This window comes from Pezoporus occidentalis, unplaced genomic scaffold (assembly GCF_034315485.1).
Source record: "Pezoporus occidentalis ecotype Australia unplaced genomic scaffold, CSIRO_AGI_Poc_V1 ctg4, whole genome shotgun sequence".
In the NCBI taxonomy this organism is placed as follows: Eukaryota; Metazoa; Chordata; class Aves; order Psittaciformes; family Psittacidae; genus Pezoporus; species Pezoporus occidentalis.
The window spans coordinates 15,515,803-15,533,277 of NW_026915724.1; the positions used below are offsets into that span (position 1 = coordinate 15,515,803).

Genomic DNA, 17,475 nt, shown 5'->3' on the forward strand with positions numbered 1-17,475 from the left:
GCCTTTAATAACATCAAGTCCAACTAACTATTAACCTAGCACTGTCAAGTCCACCACTAAATCATGTCTGTAGGTGCCACATCTACACATCTTTTAAATACTTAACCACTGCACTGGCCAGCCTGTTCAGGAGCTTGACAGCCCTTTTGGTGAAGAAATTCTTCATAATATCCAGTCTAAACCTTCCCTGGTGCAACCTGGGGCTGTTTCTTCTCCTGTCACTTGTTCCTTGGCAATAAGAGACTGACACCACCTTGCTACAGCCTCCTTTCAGGTAGTTGCAGAGAGCAATAAGGTCTCCCCTGAGCATCCTTTTCTCCAGGCTAAGCAATCCCAGTTCCCTCAGCCACTCCTCATCAGACTTATGCTCTAGACCCTTGACCATCTTTGTTGCCTTTCTCTGGACCTGCTCCAGCACCTCAGTGTCTTTTTTGTAGTGAGGGGCCAGAACATAGTGTTTGAGGTGCGGCCTCACCGATGCCGAGTACAGGGGGACTATCATTGCCCTAGCCCTGATGACCACAGTAGTTCTGATTCAGGTCAGGATGTTGTTGGCATACTTCCAACCATACTTCTGCCAGCTGTTGACCAACACCCCCAAGTCCTTTTCCAAGTCCATCTTTTCCAGCCACTTTTCCCCAAGCCTGTTTCATGGCATTGCTGTGAGACAAGTGCAGGACCCGGCACTAAGCCTTGTTGAACCTCATGCAGTTGGCTTCAGCCCATCTATCCACCCTGTCCAGATCATTTTGTAGAGCCTTCCTACCCTCAAGCAGATCAGCACTCCTGCACAACTTGGTGTTGACTACAACCTTCTCAAGGATGTGTTTGATCCCCTCATCCAGATCATTGATGAAAAACTAAACAGGACTGACCCCAATCCTGACAAGTAGTGTGCAGTACTACTTGTGGCTGGTTGCCAGTGGGATGGAATTCTATTCACCGCCACTCTTTGTGCCTGGCCATCTAGCCAGGTTTTTTACCAAGCAAAGAGTATGCCTGTCCAAGCCATGAGCAGTCAGTTTCTCCAGGAGAGCTGTGGGAAGTGGCGTCAAAGGCTTCACAAAAGTCTAGACAGACAACATCCACAGCCTTTCCCTCATTCACTAAGCAGGTCACTTTGTTGTAGAAGGAGGTCAGGTTGTTTTTGAGGGAGGGTTAGACTTCTTCCTATCGTATTAAAAAAGTATTTTTAACTGATAATGGCTTTGTTCATTTATATTGCTAGGATAGTATGTCAGCATCTATTAGTTTCTCCTTCTGTACATGAGGGCATGAGAGGCCCCATCTTCAGCTGTTATCCATGTGTTCAGATGTTGGAATATGTGAAAAATCAGTGGAACAATGTATTCAGAATAAATTGGAAAAGGGAAAACCCCCCAAATTTATTAATGTTGTATTACTGTATGTAGTACTCAGAGAAGAAGACGTTAAGTTAAAGAAAGACTTCTGTTCAGTATGTTAAATGCCTTTGCTTGTGCAGGTTTTATTGCAGTTCTGTAGTTTATCCAAGAAAAAGTACTTGTGGCAGTTTGATATGCCTGCTTATCTAATCTTTCTTCTACATTCTACAAATTTTAAGATACAAATAATGCATTTCTGCTAAAATCATTCACCTAGGAAGATTACTTGAATGGTTATTTGCAGTATCATATCTTAGAGATTCTTACTCTGGTAATTTATTTTAGTAGTTTCATATCTTTCAAAGACTTTAACAATGTCCGTCCTGTTACAAAATGCATTATTTTAGTTTTCCACTAAGCAAATTCATTGTCTAGACATGATTCACATGTATCCTTTGAGTGTTGTGCAGCCGTAAAATATTTCTGAGCACTTTGAGTTGCACAATGATAAAGGAAAAAGAATGTTTTGGTGTTGATTACTGAGATAAGTGGTGATTATGGATGAGTAACAGCAGTTTCATGAGCCATTTAAGTCAGGTCAGGCTCATGCTGTTGCCAAAAGAGACACGCTTATACCTTCCCTCCTCTTTGAGCCTGGTACCAAGTGCTCATGAAACCATAAAATGAATGTGGTTAGCTAATTTATCTCGTGTAAACTCTAACTCCTGCTCCTTTAGATTTTTGCTAAAAGATCTTGTATGCTTAAACAGAGCCGAGGTGTCCTTGCTGTCTTCTCTCTTCTAGCAGTGAAATGCTTAGAAAATGCTTCTTTTGATGCTTTCAGACTGAGTGACAAAACTTGATTTTTGGCATTCCCGCTGACTTATTTTGTAGCTTACTATTGAAAATACCAGTTGATCTGAAACAAGCCAGAAATGCATTGCTATGAATACAGTGCTCAGGCATTGCCTGGTATTTAAGAGTGACTAATGTTTCTTTGTGATGTAGTGGAAGTTACATGGGCACTGACTGTCCCGGCGAAGCCACTTAGCTTCTTTGTGAAGTGCTAGTGGTGTTTTATCATCCTACATAGAAAAGCCCATCATCAGCTAAGAATAAAATTCCTTTTAAAAATACCACCATACTTAAACCTGATGACAACAGCATATCTTTTAAGGCTTAGGTCTTGTTACTTTCTATAAGCAACTCTTATGCAACTGTATTCTTACTATGGCAGCTTTGATATACTGGTGCGTGTTAACAGTAAAGCCAGAGAAAGTATTTTTAGCAGAATCATATTTTCCAAGAGGAAAATAAGTCTTTCCCCCCCCCCCCCAAAAAAAAAAAAAGAAAAAGGACTCTCCCCATGAAAAAAATAAAAATGGTAACCACTTTGTTTGAAGGCTCCTTGCCTTAAGCAAAAAGGCAAGTTGACAAGTTCCTTCCAGGAAGACAGCCAAAGAATCTCAGATGTATCGGGTCTTTCTATGAGCTGCTGGCAAGGTGGGGAAAAAAATGTTTCAGTTCTTCCCAAATACACTGTTTACTGAAATTCTCTTCCTGTACCCTTACCCCCCACCCCCCCCCCCCAAAAAAAAAAAAAAAACAACACCCAAACCACAACCATTCTGATTATTCTTTTAAGCCTTAGTGGGAGTGAGAATTACTTTTTTTTTTTTTTCCTGCAGAAGCTTATGTTGGGGAAAAATATAAGTATATTCCCAGTCCTGCTTAACATTTAGTAGGTTTAGTTTTGCCATCTACCATGTAAAGCAGAGTAAATTTTAATGCTCTTACTTGGTGATGTTGTGCCTTGTTTTATTTTGTTACATTTGCATTCCAGTTCTTAGTCTCTTGCCTTTCTAGTCCTTTTCCTCTTCTTTTCAGCTTTACTTTTGTCCTCTTCCCATACTCCACAGCTTCCTAAATTCTCCTGTGTCAGTACTGAGCTTACTCTCCTGCATTGGAAGAGCTGCTTCTTTCTGTTTGCTTTAACTACACTAGCACAGTGGCTGTTTTATGATGCCTGTGGTCTATTCACATGCTAAGCTCTTAATGTACCCTCGGATACTTGTCCCCTGAAAATCAGAGCTTTCTTTTGCGGAAGCAAGTGATTGCTTTTGTTGAGATGTGGTTTCCTTTTCCCCACTCCTTAGTTAAACATAGAATATATCCTAAAGTATATGTAACATGTTCACCTTGCTGAACAGTGGTGAAAAATCTGCTTGAACGGTGACCCCTTTTTTCTCCCTTCAAATTCTGTAAAGTTCTACATTTAATTCATATATGATAGCTGCTTTTACTCTTTAGTATTAAGCTGCTGATTAATGTTGGTATTTTCTCATTGCAAACTTGTATGTAGAACATATATATAAACATATATTACATATGTATTATAAAAGAAGAGAATAAATATAAGGAGTGAAATTCAGTGATGTTTTGGATGTGTGCAAAGGACAAACACTTCAGAAACGTTAACTCAGTTGTCCCTCAGTGGACCCTAAAGCTGTTATGGAATGACTGTGTTTGGATCAATTTGTATAGGTAGTATCAAAGAATTTCTCTTGAGTTCCAGATAAGAAGATATTCTAAAAGAAACCGATAAAAATGTACTAAACAAAACGTTTTCCTTTTATGGAATATTTGTACTAAAGGTGGAAATACATTTTATAGTAAAACCAAAATAATTCCTAAATGCACTATTCTGTCCACTTTTTCCTGAGAAGAAGCCTGACTCACCCTTATTCCCTGCAAAAGGAACATTGCCTGTGTTTCTAGTGTAGACTCTTATAACTACATCTTGATAAAGAAAAAAATAAACTTGCAGAGCGATTATAGAAATCCTGAACGATTGCAGTGTTCTGGGATGTGTAAATTACTATCTTAGTTAATTAGTCCAGCTCTGGTAGTAATTTCTGTTTATGGTGCATTTACTTGGAATGCACTGAATTAATTAGTACTTATTACATTTTCCTCTATTCAGCTGGTTTCTTATGAGGATTTCAAATGTAGTGTCCTTTCTGTGTGCAGAAGTATGAATTATGAGAACTGAGTTGTCGGCCACCCCTATAAGTTCTGGGTATGGCTCAGCAGGGAACGGCAAAGATGTTTGTTTCCACCTCTTAAGCGGGGTCTAGCTTTGTACTGTTAGTAACACCATTTAGTGTAGCCTCAGCTCAGTTTTAAACTCTGCCATCTGGCCCTGATTCCCAAGGGGCCATTATTTCTCCTGGAATCGCTAATAGTATGAGCCTTCTCCAAGGCTGATGCGTGCTGTAGGGGAGGCTGGGAGGAATGGTGGTTGCAAAGCTGTGCAGAAAGCCTACCCAGCAGACCAAGGTGCCCTTAGGTAGGAGAGGATTATCTAGTGATAGAAGAAAAGTTGCTGTTGCTTGCAGCAGCTGCATTAAAAACAAAATAAAATTTCTTTATGTGACTGGATTAGTATATGAAATCCATGGATCAAAAACTGGTGAGGCCGTCTGGGTTAGCCTAACATGAGACATGTGGTATGTATAATTACGTGTTTTGAGTATTCTCATTTACTGTACATCTATTGTTGACTTGTCATTTTTCTAACAATCTGGAAGACAAGTTCACTAGAGCATCCTATTGAACTGATAAAGGAAATGCCCTTTATTACAAAACATTGCAGTACTACATAGGGATAAATTCCAGTGGTAGTTAAACACTTAATGACTACATTAAATCAGATACTGCTGTGTTGAAAACTTGGATGTCAATCAACAAATTCAAGTGCATTTTGAACTGCTCTGATTTTGGTTGAATGCAGTGAGGCAGATTCATTGCTTTCGGTTGAACTTGTGACACTCAACATGGGGGCATTTTTTAATTAGGAAATTATGACTTTTGGAAGCATTCACTTCCAAATTTTTAGGGCATGTCTTAGGCATCAGTGTCAGCCCTCCTGAACTGAGAAGGTAGGAAGGGCAGAAGAAAGGTACAAGGGAACAGTTTTGAATGGAAGGGAAATTACTAGAGCTGCTATTCTCTTCTAGGCTGCAGACGGAGTAACTGGCCTTTGGCACCTTTTAAATCTTTCCAATTTAACACAACACACATAGTTTTCTACTCTTCTTCATATACCCCAGATGAATGATGTGTAGAGTAATGTTAGCGGAGAGTAGGGTGAAACTCTGTAGTGGAGAATGGGGCTGAGGCAGGGGAAAGGGGAGAATCAGAAGAATCCAGGTTATGAAGGATGCTGAAATAGGTGGAAGAATTAGTAGAGACTCTGCCTGGTGTAGTTCAAGGAAGAAAAGGAAAGTACAGGTTTTCAGTAACTCTGGAAAGAATGGAGAAACTTGGCATTGTTTGAGGGCTTAAGGGCAGAAGCAACTTAAGGTAGGAAGGAAAATATCTTGGAGTACTTCCGGATTTCCTCATGACATCCAGTTTGAGCTAGTCATGGGCATCTGATGTCCATCCTAAAGGAAACGCCAAGGACTCAGTGGAGCTCACCAAAGTGAATTAAGTGAGCAGACAGTGCTGAGAAGCTTTTCTAGGAGAAACTGCAAGGCCTTTTTGGCATCAGAATGACAACATGATGCCCACATCTCCCATTTTTATTTTTTTTTTAGTTCACACCAGTGCCAAGAAACTTAATTATTTGAGTATTCAGCCAAGATCAGAACATGCGTAAGAGCCTTTTGAAGATAAATGGATCTTATAGCAGGAAAATCAAGTTCACTGGAGAAGTATTTAGAGCTGCACATCGTGGCTTGTCCACTGTTGGAGGCAGCATTGGGTTTGAGCACTCAGTCTATCAGTGTCTGTAGAGTGGTTTCAAAACTCAGTGCTGCTTCTTTCTACAAGTGAATTGGTACCAGTAATGTTATTTTCATTGTTTCTCACCTTCATTATAGATGTGCAGTTTAAGTGCATGTAAAAGCTGGGAGAGGATATACCAAAAATGCAGCTTTCGTGCCTGGAGTTATAATTACATCACAGTGATACGGCTGCTGGATGAGTGAGTTAGATCAGCAAGTTGATATGTCTGAAAACTATTTGTGGTAGGGTATTTCTCCCCTGGGTCAGCTTGCTTTGGTGATTTACTGGGACCTGCTGTGGAAAAGGAGATGAATTAATGAGAAAAAGGGATCTGTTGGGGGTGATAAGAGAAAAGGAGGTCATAGCTGGATGAGACTCCACTGTGTTGGATTCCCTATTAGTCTTCTGGTTTTGTTTGGGGTTGTGGTTTTGTGTTGTGTGTGTTTGGCTTTTTTTCCTCCCTTTTCTCTCTGCAATGCAACCGGGAGCTTTTTTCCTGCTGTTTTAATTTATTCCAGCTGAGGATCAGCTCCCTGCCCATCCCTTGCTGCTTGCTGCATCCCAGCCCCATACAAGCATAGCAGTGGACTGCGCTGGTGGTTCCTGCCGGGTTGCAGATGATAGTGAGCAATCCCGTTAACCTGCGAGTCCAGCTGCAGATAATCCTGGAGACCCAGGGCACCCAGCACTGGCTGTGGCTGCTGTCCCTAGTCCCACTGCAACCCCAGCCTGCCAGCGGGCACTGATTCTGCAGGGAGAGGAGTAGCACAGCATGGCTCAGGTGCATCTTAGTCGTATGTGAGCTTCCTGTAGAGCTTCAGAAAGTGGCCCATTTTGAAGTTTTCCTGTTCCCTTTTATTATCTGCTGTGCTCGGCACATACTATGTTCTTGTGTGCTCGCCTGCAGAAACAAGCTTGCTCTTGCACGCTGTGCTGTCTTTAAGAAGTAGATTTTGGCTGGTTTTGAAAGTTCATGGCACATGCCTCTCAGGTTGTGGAGAAGAGGAATTATTTAAGACCCTCTGTGAGTTCCAGTTTAACATTCTTTTAAATAGGAAAGTTATGAATCCCTAAAAGCATAATTTGTAACATAAAAGCTATCAAAAAGCAGTGCAGGCTGTTAAAGTGTTTAAAAATTTGATTCTCTGCAGTTTAAAATGTGAAATAAATGTACACTAATTGTTTTGAATGGAGATGAAGATGGTGTTTGAAGCCAGTCTTTAAAGGAATTAGTGAGATGGCACAGCAGTTAATGGTGGAGCACTATTTTTCTGTAATGGGCTCAGCAATGTTCTCTAATTAGCTTGCAAATTGATATTCAAATACAAGTAAACTGGCAATCAAATACAAGCAAAACATCTATGTAAATAGAATATGGTTTCTGCAGTTAGCATACCTGTATCGAAATTATGTGTAGGTGGAGGGTAAGGTCTTAGTTGTTTTTCAGCATGGAGCTTTTATTAATGGTGGCTCACTGGTTACATTAGGTCAGGGTTTTGGTTCAAGCACATGAAAAGAGGAAAAGAAAAAAATACCGCTTTTTTTCCACAAGCGAGTGGCCTTTACACATTAGTAACATAATAGTGTGTAGAAGTTGTTCCATGTATTCATTTCTTTCAGGTTTTGTCAACTAGTACATATGGGATTTGATGGGTAGCTGAGTCAGTGGGAATTTTTCTGTTGGTTGTCCTGGATTTGGATCATGTTTATGTTCATTATTAGTATTGTTGCTGTGTGGTATAGCCATTTAACTTTCCAGCCTTTTGCCAGAAACTGGATGCATAAAATGTTATCGATGTTTGTGTTGTAGAGTTTCCTGCTATATAGAGTGCAAGGTTCATAAAGTTGAATTCAACTCAATACCTGCCTTAAGTAGTTTGTAAATTTTTCTACAAAGGAGAACCATACAACAAAGCTTGTGCATAAGAACTGTTGTGGGGAAAATTAAATAAAGATCATGGATTTGAAATTTGGTTTTCAGGGTCTTTTTAAACTCATTCTCTAATCTGTGGAACTTCTCTCAGTCATTGACACACTGATAACTTGCTAGCTACCCTCTAAGCGTAGTGTTTGTTGATAGGTGGAACTGTGACTGTATCAGTGTGTCAACTGTGGTTTTATCATACCCCCATACTTCTTCCATCAGTTGTCCATGGTGTGTGTTGTTCATCAGTCATCTTTTATACTAAGAGTTCTTTGGAATGCACTTGCCTAAATCAAAATGTTATCCCTGTGCATTCATTAAATCCATTATTGTTTACATAGATTTAGCTTTCAGTGCTGGCTATGGTCTGAGTTCTTCAAGGGAAAAAAAAAAAAAAACAAACCCAAAAGCTAAAAAACCTCGTGTTAAGAGTGTTTTGTAAAGCAGCTAGTATGCTTTTTACACCACAGAAATAATACAACACTGAAAGCCTCTGGCTTTCCAGTTCAGCATGTGCTTTTCTGTTCAGATAACAGCAGTTTTCCCTTTACAGTGCTGTAGTGCATGTTTGTGCTTTTATAAAAAATTGATTAATTTGAGTCTCAGGGGTTGGCTAATGGGGGAGTGCAAGTCCCTTGGAGGTCACAGATTCAGATCCAGATCCAGTCATCTGCATCCAGTAACCACTAAAGGATAGCCACTCAATATGTTATGCACAAAGAACCGTGGTTGGATTGTTTTCTTCTGAAGGAGTTTATGTTGAAAAGGTACTTGTTATGTAAGAGCAGGAATACTGCTGGAATTAGTGGATACTGGGGCAGGACACCCAGATCAGGAGCATTTGTATGAAGGTACCTGGAGAAGGTCAATACCATAGTGCTTCCCAGACAGTCTAGAAGAGAGAAGCAATGAAGTGGAGATTTTAACCTCTTGGAGTACATTTATGCAGAGCTGAGATGCATTAGGACAGGAGTTTTAGCAGCTTGGAGGGGGAAGGATGTCTAGAGTTCCAGGTATCTGACGTGGTTTTTGCCTACCTGGAATTGATTCAGTGTGTGTCCCAGAACCAGAATGAAGTCTGTATTGCATTTGAACTTAAAAAAGAGCCAAATAAACAATAAAGAAAACCCTTCTTAATTCTTACACTGCATTTCACTGTCTGCACTTGTGAATGTCTCAAGACTCATTTAATTAAAATTCTGTCATGATACTTGTGTGCAAATTAAATATTTAAGAATATTTGTCAGTATGATAAAAATACATCATTTTCTCCTTAGAGAAGGTGATCTTATCAGTTGTTATAACTGAAAATGATTGGTTAAGTCATTTCCCCCTCCTGATTTTTGAAGCAAAGACTTTGTAATGTACCGATGCTGAAAAGAAAATTCTAAAAAGCCAGAGTAGTCACTAAAATGAGAGATTTTTTTTAGCCTTCAGTGGGTTTGTGGTTTAAAGGAAGCAACGCTTGCAAAAGCCACAGGTGCACCTGTCTTTAGGATCCAATTTTGCAAGAGAGAAATCTGTTTTGTGATCCCAGCAAAGCTTTGTGTGGCTGCTCCAGTTTGCTGGGCAGGACATGCTGCAGGTATATGAAGCTTGGCTGAAGTTGGCCACCATCTCCGAGTCTGTAGGTTTTGTATTCCAGCTGATTTCAAATGAAAAGTAGCTGGGTCATACTAGTATTGAGTTGTGTGTTCCTCTCAAAAAAAGTACACAAAGATTCTTATTTTTTAAATGCTTTTTTCATGAAGGACATCAATAATAGACTGAAGAAGTAAGCTCTGAATGTTTGTTCATGTAAGCAACTTATCAACCTTCACATGATACTTAAACTTTTTGTAAGGTATATGAATAAGATCTTGGGAAAAGCGGGTTTTGAAGACTACTGGAAAGTGGTTGTGTGATCTCTGTTGTTATACCATAAAACTCTGCCTGGGTCCTCTTGGGGAGGAAAAATGTGTTGACTCATTGAGTGATGCGCAGCTGTGCGGTGAGCAGGGCTGGGCTGGGGCCAGTCGATGGATGCGAGTCCCTTTGTTTCATAGATCAATACGCTGTAATGAACTCGGTGCTCCACTTCCCTGGTAAGGAACACTGCAGGGGATAGGATGGTTCCTGTTTTTCTGGAATAAATCAAACTGAAAATTATGTTTGAAGATTTTTTTTTTTCCTATTATGCAGGGATTGAATAAACTTTCTTAGTTTCCTCCACAAACTGAAGACCCTGTAACCCAAACTCCTCAGTTATCTGTGAACTGGATGCGAGGTGTCTTTCATGATGACTTCTTTTTGAAGTACCACAAAATAAATCAATAACTGCTTTAGTTAGAAATCTAAAAGGGTTTTGGGATACTTGATCGTCGATTTGTTTCCTGGTTGTTGTTGTTGTTGGAGATGGTCTGTGTTTACTCCTCTGGCACTTAAACAATTAAAATACTGTGAAGGTGAGCCTAGCAGATGAGCAGAGTCTGGTAAGGGTTTATGTAGTTTCCTAGACGTGTTTTTTTTAATTGCAATATTTCTTGTAAAGCATAGCTGTATAGAAGGTGTAGAGATAGATAAATGGTTTGATAAGCTGTTACCCAACTGTTTTAATAATGCTGTCAGCCACATGTATTTATGATGCAGAGAATTTTCCAAGCTGTACATAGTGTCAGAATGTCATTGAAGGTCAAAATACACTTTGTTTGCTTAGAGGTCTCTGTTTTTATTTGGTGCTAGACTTCTCTAGTCTCTGTTTGTATTATTGTTTTAGTAAGAATTGTGCTGTCTTTGATTTAAAATTTTTGCTAGCAGAGCACTGATCTGCCACAGGATAAATTGAATTGAGTGTACTGTGCCATAAAGTGAAAGAGGGGGGAAAAGGTCACCTTTGTGTGATAAATGCAAACTGTATTGATACCGTTACTCATTTTGTATCAAATACTTTAACTTTGCTGATTTTATCAGCAACAACAGGGGAAATATTTTATTAACAAAAAGGTAATATTAGACAAGTCTTCAAAAGGAGCTGGTGATGCCAAGAGTATGCTTGGGTCTCTTACTCTGTAAGGGACAGGCAAGTGGGTTTGGATTGTTTCAGAATGTACCTGCTTAGTTATGATAAAACAATTAGGGGGTTAATATTTATACATAGTGTCTTTCTGCCTTTCTGAGCTCATGCACATGCAGATGAATGTGGTATTTCTCATCTTTTGAATTGATGCACCTACAAAACATTCTAGAATAATTTTCTTCAATATAGTGAATAAGAAAATTAAAATTTAGCTGGTAAAATGTTTTTGCTGCAGGCTGCAGAATTTTTTGTAGTTCCATGACTTGAATCATCAGCTGTCCAAAGCCCTCCGAGATGGATGTTGCAAGTTCTGGACTATATCATGGCTTAAAAAACCAACCAACCAACCAAAAAAAGAGATAGTTCATAGAATCATGGAATAGCTAGGGTTGGAAAGGTTCTTAAAATTATCTAGTTCCAATCCCCCTGCCATGGGCAGGGACACCTCCCACTAAACCCTGTCACCCAAGGCTTTGTCCAACCTGGCCTTGAACACCGCCAGGGATGTAGCATTCGCAACTTCCATGGGCAATGCATTCCAGCGCCTCAGCAGCCTCACAGTAAAGAACTTCTTCCTTATATCCAATCTAAACTTCCCCTGTTTAAGTTCTAAGCCATTACCCCATGTCCTATCACTACAGTCCCTAGTGAAGAGTCCCTCTCCAGCATCCAGCATAGTTAACTTGTCTGTGATTGAAAGACTTAAAAGATGCTGTCATGTGGGGTTATTGACAACAGCCAGAAAGATTAGGAAGCCAATTCAGGAGATTGATTGCCCCAAGCTCCCTAGTAGTAAGAGTATAGTTCCACCAATTTAGAGTATATAAGAATTGCAGAGCAGCATCTCCCAAACAGAGAAGTGTATCTAGTTAGTAAGAGGCCAACATTAAAAAGATGAGTCTATATAATAAGATTTACTGATACTAATCCTACCTATGCCTCTCTCAGACCTAAATGAATAGGAGGTTTGGTGCAAGGGCACTTGCATTGCTGTAGGTAGGTGGCGATGTTAAAACTTGGTCTATGGTTTTGGTACTGTAAAAGGTAGCAGGACCAAAGGGTGGTGAAAGGAGGGCAGGGGGGAAAGAGCTGTTTTGGTGCAGGACTGTTGGCACTATTTATGTAAGTCACATGTCAGAGGAGGAGACAACCCAGTGGTTCTTCACTGATGATGGAGGAGCTTGGACAGATTTGCATTTTCATGTCTAAGGCTGAAGTTGTGTATTACAGTTAAAGAGATCTAAGGCTAAATTACTGTTGGAGGGGGAAGTCCCACAGCTCTTCTTAGCCCTACCCAGAGGTCCAAATGCTTCTTTTGCACTGGATATAGTGGTTGTGCAGCCTCAGTATAAATCAATGAGGAGGGCCGATCAAATGGCAGGCTTACCCTGGAGCAAGAGGAATGATATTCCCTCGAATCAGCTGGGTGAATTGAATTGTCCTGCAGCTCTGCTGCAATGGCTACTGGGAGAAGAGAGAGATGGGAGGATGCAAGTCTACCTCCTTTAGCAGCATTTTCTGCCTAAAAGCTTTTAATTGTTATACCAGAAGTACATCCTAGCTGTGTCTGTACCTATTGGTCATCCTCTCCCAAGGTCTTCCTCCTTCAGCTTTCACTGGCCAACATATTGCTTTGTTGTTGTTTCTTCAGAGCTGCAGAGCCAGTGGTTGATTTGAGTATCTAGTATGCAAATGAGATGACCTTTTTGCTGTGATTACTTTTTCTTAATGAATATATAAATCATGGATATTTCACCATTAACTCAAGCCCTTCTGTGAAATATGAGGACATCGTGCAGCATTTTAATCTTTTCTCCAGTGCGTCCATTCCTTTTCTCTCTGCTGTGATCATCCAGCAGTAAGCCTCTCAACAAGCAACAGTCTCTTCAGTCAACAAGTGGCATATGTCTTACTGCAAATCTGCAAGGCAAAACGAGGCAAGCAAAGCTGACTGCTGTAGTTGTAAGCCACTTCTGCATGCACCCCTTCTTGAACTCTTTCTTTAGTCACCCTCAGTCATGTAAAATATGACAGTCCACACATCCCGCTCCAGAGGCTTCAGCGGCATGCTTGCTCCTGAAGCTGTTCTGTGTGAAGGAAGAGCTTTGAGGGACAGCTCTGCTGGAGCCTCCTGCAGTAACTGAGGATGCTGCTGCCTCCATGTATCCATGCTGGCTCTCTGGTGGAGGCTGCCATCCTGCAGCAAGACTGATGACGCAGGCTGCCTTATTGGGCTTTGCCTCTGAGGGTTAAAGCCTCCTGTGAATTATCAATAAAGATGTGCTGACACCAAGGCAGCAGCAGAACTAGAGCAGCAAGACAAGGATGAGTATGCCCTTCTGTTGCATCTCACTAGGCATTGTCCTCAGCAGAGAGACAAGATAGGCTGGGAGTGGTAGCATTTTGTAGGGGGAAGTTGGAAGAACCCCAGGGCTCACCGTTTGATCCCAGGGCTCACTGGTGTCCTGGGTTCAGCAGTAGCACTCATTTTTCCCCTTCTTGGTAGCTGGTGCAGTGCAGTGTTTTGACTTTCAGCTTGGGAACAGAGCTGATAGTGATGTTTAGGTTTGGCCAAGGACTTTGTGAGCCTCATGCTCTGCCAGGGAGGAGGGGAAGCCAGGAGGAAGCAGGGACAGGACACCTGACCCAAACTGACCAAAGAGGTATTCCATACCACAGCACGTCATGCCCAGGATGTAACTGGGAGGTAGCCGGAAGGGCTGGGAGACTGCAGGGTTGGAGGAGGTATCGGTCAGAGCTTGGTCGGGCTGGGGGGGGGTGAGTTATCGGTCGGCTGGTGGTGAGATGATGTATTCTCTTCCCTTGTTATTTCCTTTATCATTATTATCACTGGTGGTAGCTGTAGTGATCTGTGTTATACCTTAGTTACTAAACTGTTCTTGTCTCAACCCGTGGGAGTTGCATTCTTTTCGGTTCTCCTCTCCGTCCCTCCGAGAGCAGGGGGAGGGCGGGAGGGGGGGGGGGGAAGTGAGCGAACGAGTTACCTGACTGGGTTTAAACCACGACAACTGGTCACAGAGACTTGTGAATCAGTCTTCAGAGAGTGGTCTGCCGCTGTATCCTGCACTAAGTTCCTGTGGTGGTAGGGCTTGATGCTCTTCATCTGATGCTGAAGTCTCATTCCAGGTGTTCATACTGTGGCTATGGAGGTTTAAAAAAATTAAACATTTCCTGTGCTATGTAATAATTAGCTTGATTAAGTTTGGGTTGAAAACAATAGAATGTTTCTTTTTATAGCTGAAGGCTGTGATTTATTTTTAACAGCATTTTTAAAGTTTTGCATTATGAAAAAAAAATTAACTTTAAAACTAACTACTCCAGAGATCTTTATATAGCACAATCTACTTCTCTTAAATTAGTGGTCAGCATAAAAGTAATTCATCAAAACTGATGGATTTACGCAAGTATAAATGTGGTATAAGAAAGAGGAAAATTAAGTTCCAGAGTTTCTGAGAATACTTGAAATTTGAGGCAACTCTGGCTAGTCTAGAATCAACCACAAACCTAGTATTTAGGGTTTCTGATTTTTTGGAATATCTATCTCAAATGGAAATGGGTGATTCTATAGAATTTTCTATAAAACTTACGTTCTGGAAAAGATTTGCAAGTTATTTTTATGTATGCTATGTGAACATTACAGGGAATGACAGATGCTGGTTTCCTGTTCAGGGATGGATGTGCATCAGGATGCCTCTGGAGACTAATAATTAGTGTGCTTTTGTGTATGATGAAGAACAGAATGTATCTCATGGTACAGGTGTATTTGTTCAAAGAATTTTTGATACCCGATTTTATTTTAATCTCAACCAGTGGTCAGGAGTTCTGTTGCTTGCTTTTTCTTATGATTTAAAAATATTTTCCTAATATCAGCTTTCACTTGTTAGATACTTGGCAGTACATTTTAATTAGAATACTGATGTGCAAATTCATAATCTAAACATCCAAAGTCACATTAGTGTTTCATACTGGTTTACATGGACTTTTTTTTTTTTTTATTTGCCCTTGACTTGTAATGAGCTTATTAGCTACAAGCTATCTCCATGCCCATGGGCAGATCCTGATTCTAAAAGTAAAAGCTGACAGCTGCGGCCAGAGGGGGCTTTTCAATGCAATACAGTGTGGCTTTGCCAATAATTTTAATTTCCTAAGCAGACTTTAAAGCGGGGTCTGTGTGTGTGTGTGTGTGTGTGTGTGTGTGTGTGTGTGTGTGTAGGCAAGAGGGCTTTCATTGTTGAGTCAAAAATTAATGTCATTTCTTTTTCATTGATTTTCCTTTACATTTGATATACTTTGTTCTTTTATGAGAGCATTGTGAAAATACATCTGCAGTATTTAGACAGATGTAGTACAGAATTATTTCCTCATCTGAATTCAGTGACTGCCTGTCTTGCATGGGTGAATACTTGTCATGGTCCAGAACTTCAGAAGTAGACTGGAAAACAGAGCAATCTCAAGTAGTATTAGAAATTTTATAATGTTTAGGTTTTCTGGAAAGCTCTGCAAGGCACTGAGTGTGAATATTATGTTTTAAAAGAAACGTTTTTTATATACTTGCATCTGTCCACCTATTAAGTGGAGATCAATAAATAGCTCATGATAGATAATGTGCACCACAGGCTTATCTTCAAGTATTCTGGGGGAGGAAGGAAGAAAGTCTGGTTTTTCCTTATGCTTGAGAATCAAGACTCAATGATTTGATCGACTTCACCATAGCTTTTTCTTGTATTCAAAGTCACAAGTTGCGAAATTCATGTTGAGATGAAATATGGAAATCTGTACTTTCCTTCATACTTACCATTACAAGTTAAGACTGGTAGTTAAAGATTAGTTTGTAATTTTTCCATATTTCTGTCAAACGGCGATAGATATGAAAATAAAGTACATCTGTTTTTTCTCAAACTATAACTGCAGTGCCTCAATGGCAGTTAAGTTGTATAGGCTTAGCTCTTGTTAGAAGATTTGTTTTGGGGTGTTTTTTCCTCATTTACATTCTTGAAGCAGCAGAAATTAGTAACATTTCCTCATTTACAGTCAGCACAGTTACTGCATTCAGAGCTTAAAGTGAATTTTACTTTGTAGAAATTCATGGTTAACATTGAAGATGGATCTTGCTGTACAGTGCTGAAGAGCAGAACATCTTGTCAGCTCATCCTAGCATAGGAGCTGCAGGGAGCCCTATAGGGAACATCACACTACTTTTTGGGAATTCTTTTACTTTAAAGTCACTGTTGCTGTGGGGTGCAAGAGCCCACATCCTTTTGTGTGCCACTAGAAAAGCCAAGGGGTTGGAGGTGATTTTGAGGTGGAGTATTTGCTGTAGGAAAGATTGGCTGGGAGACGGCACCCACCAAAAAGGTCTCTTCCTGTGCCCTCAGGAGTGTTTCCTGCCTGCTTTCCCCATCTGTCCAAAAAAGAGGGCCAAGAGTTGCTTTTTTTCTTTGCCCTCAGTCTACTTCCTGCTGAGCCAGGTAAAGCCTTGCAGGAGTGAAGACCATTGGAAGGCCAGGCCTGGATATTTTTGCATCTCACCAAGTCTGTAAATGATCCAAGGGCTTTGCAGAGCACGCATGCAATGCTGGCACTACCACTTACCTTTTCTTCTCAGAGTTCATTTGCCCATCAAGATGCATGTCGCTCATAACTGTAAAACAACAAAAAAAATAAACTAGTGCAAATACTCATTCTCTTCCCCTGTCACATAAGTCTAGAACAAGTATTAGTGTTGTCTGTATTTATATTTAAATTCCTCACTAGCTAAAATTCAGAAGCAGTGGTGTCTGGTCTTTGGGAACACTTTTAAAGGTGTCTGACATTGATTTAGGTGGTAAGTACAACTTTTGAGGACTTAGAGGAACAGGATTTCTAGCGTGGGATGTAAATCGTGATTTAAAAAATGCAGAGCAGTGTTCACTGTTCAGAGCAGTTAAGCCTGAAAACTTCCTATTAAAAATGTTAAATGGACTTTTCAATAATGCAGTAAATGTGCTGCATACTAAATGCTTTGAGTTTTAAAAAAGAAAACCAACAAACCTTGGTTTTATGTAACCTGCTGTACAGGCTTTGTCTTTTGTTTCATGCTGTTCAACAGCTCAGTATGGAAGATGAATTTTTGATGCTTAGTCCAGTTGTCATCTCCCATGGTGCAGCCTTTGGATATTGTGCATACAGGAGACTACCATGTGGATAAGAAGTATGTAGCTCAAAGAAAGTGTGAAGCTATTTAGAAGTCATTTGGTTGCCTTGACAGAAACAAAACACTGTCTCTTTAAACGTTGCACTTTGTCACAATCTGTTTATCAGACTGCTTGGCTTTTTGTATATTATTGATCAAGGTAGCTTGT

At 40.4% G+C, this 17,475-nt stretch overlaps 1 protein-coding gene across 2 annotated transcripts in view; it reads left to right on the forward strand.

Annotated features, from left to right (window-relative positions):
* The window catches only part of CDH2 (cadherin 2), a 121,020-nt gene that overhangs the window by 14,104 nt on the left and 89,441 nt on the right, over positions 1-17,475 (forward strand). The gene's annotated exons all lie outside the window — the stretch shown is intronic.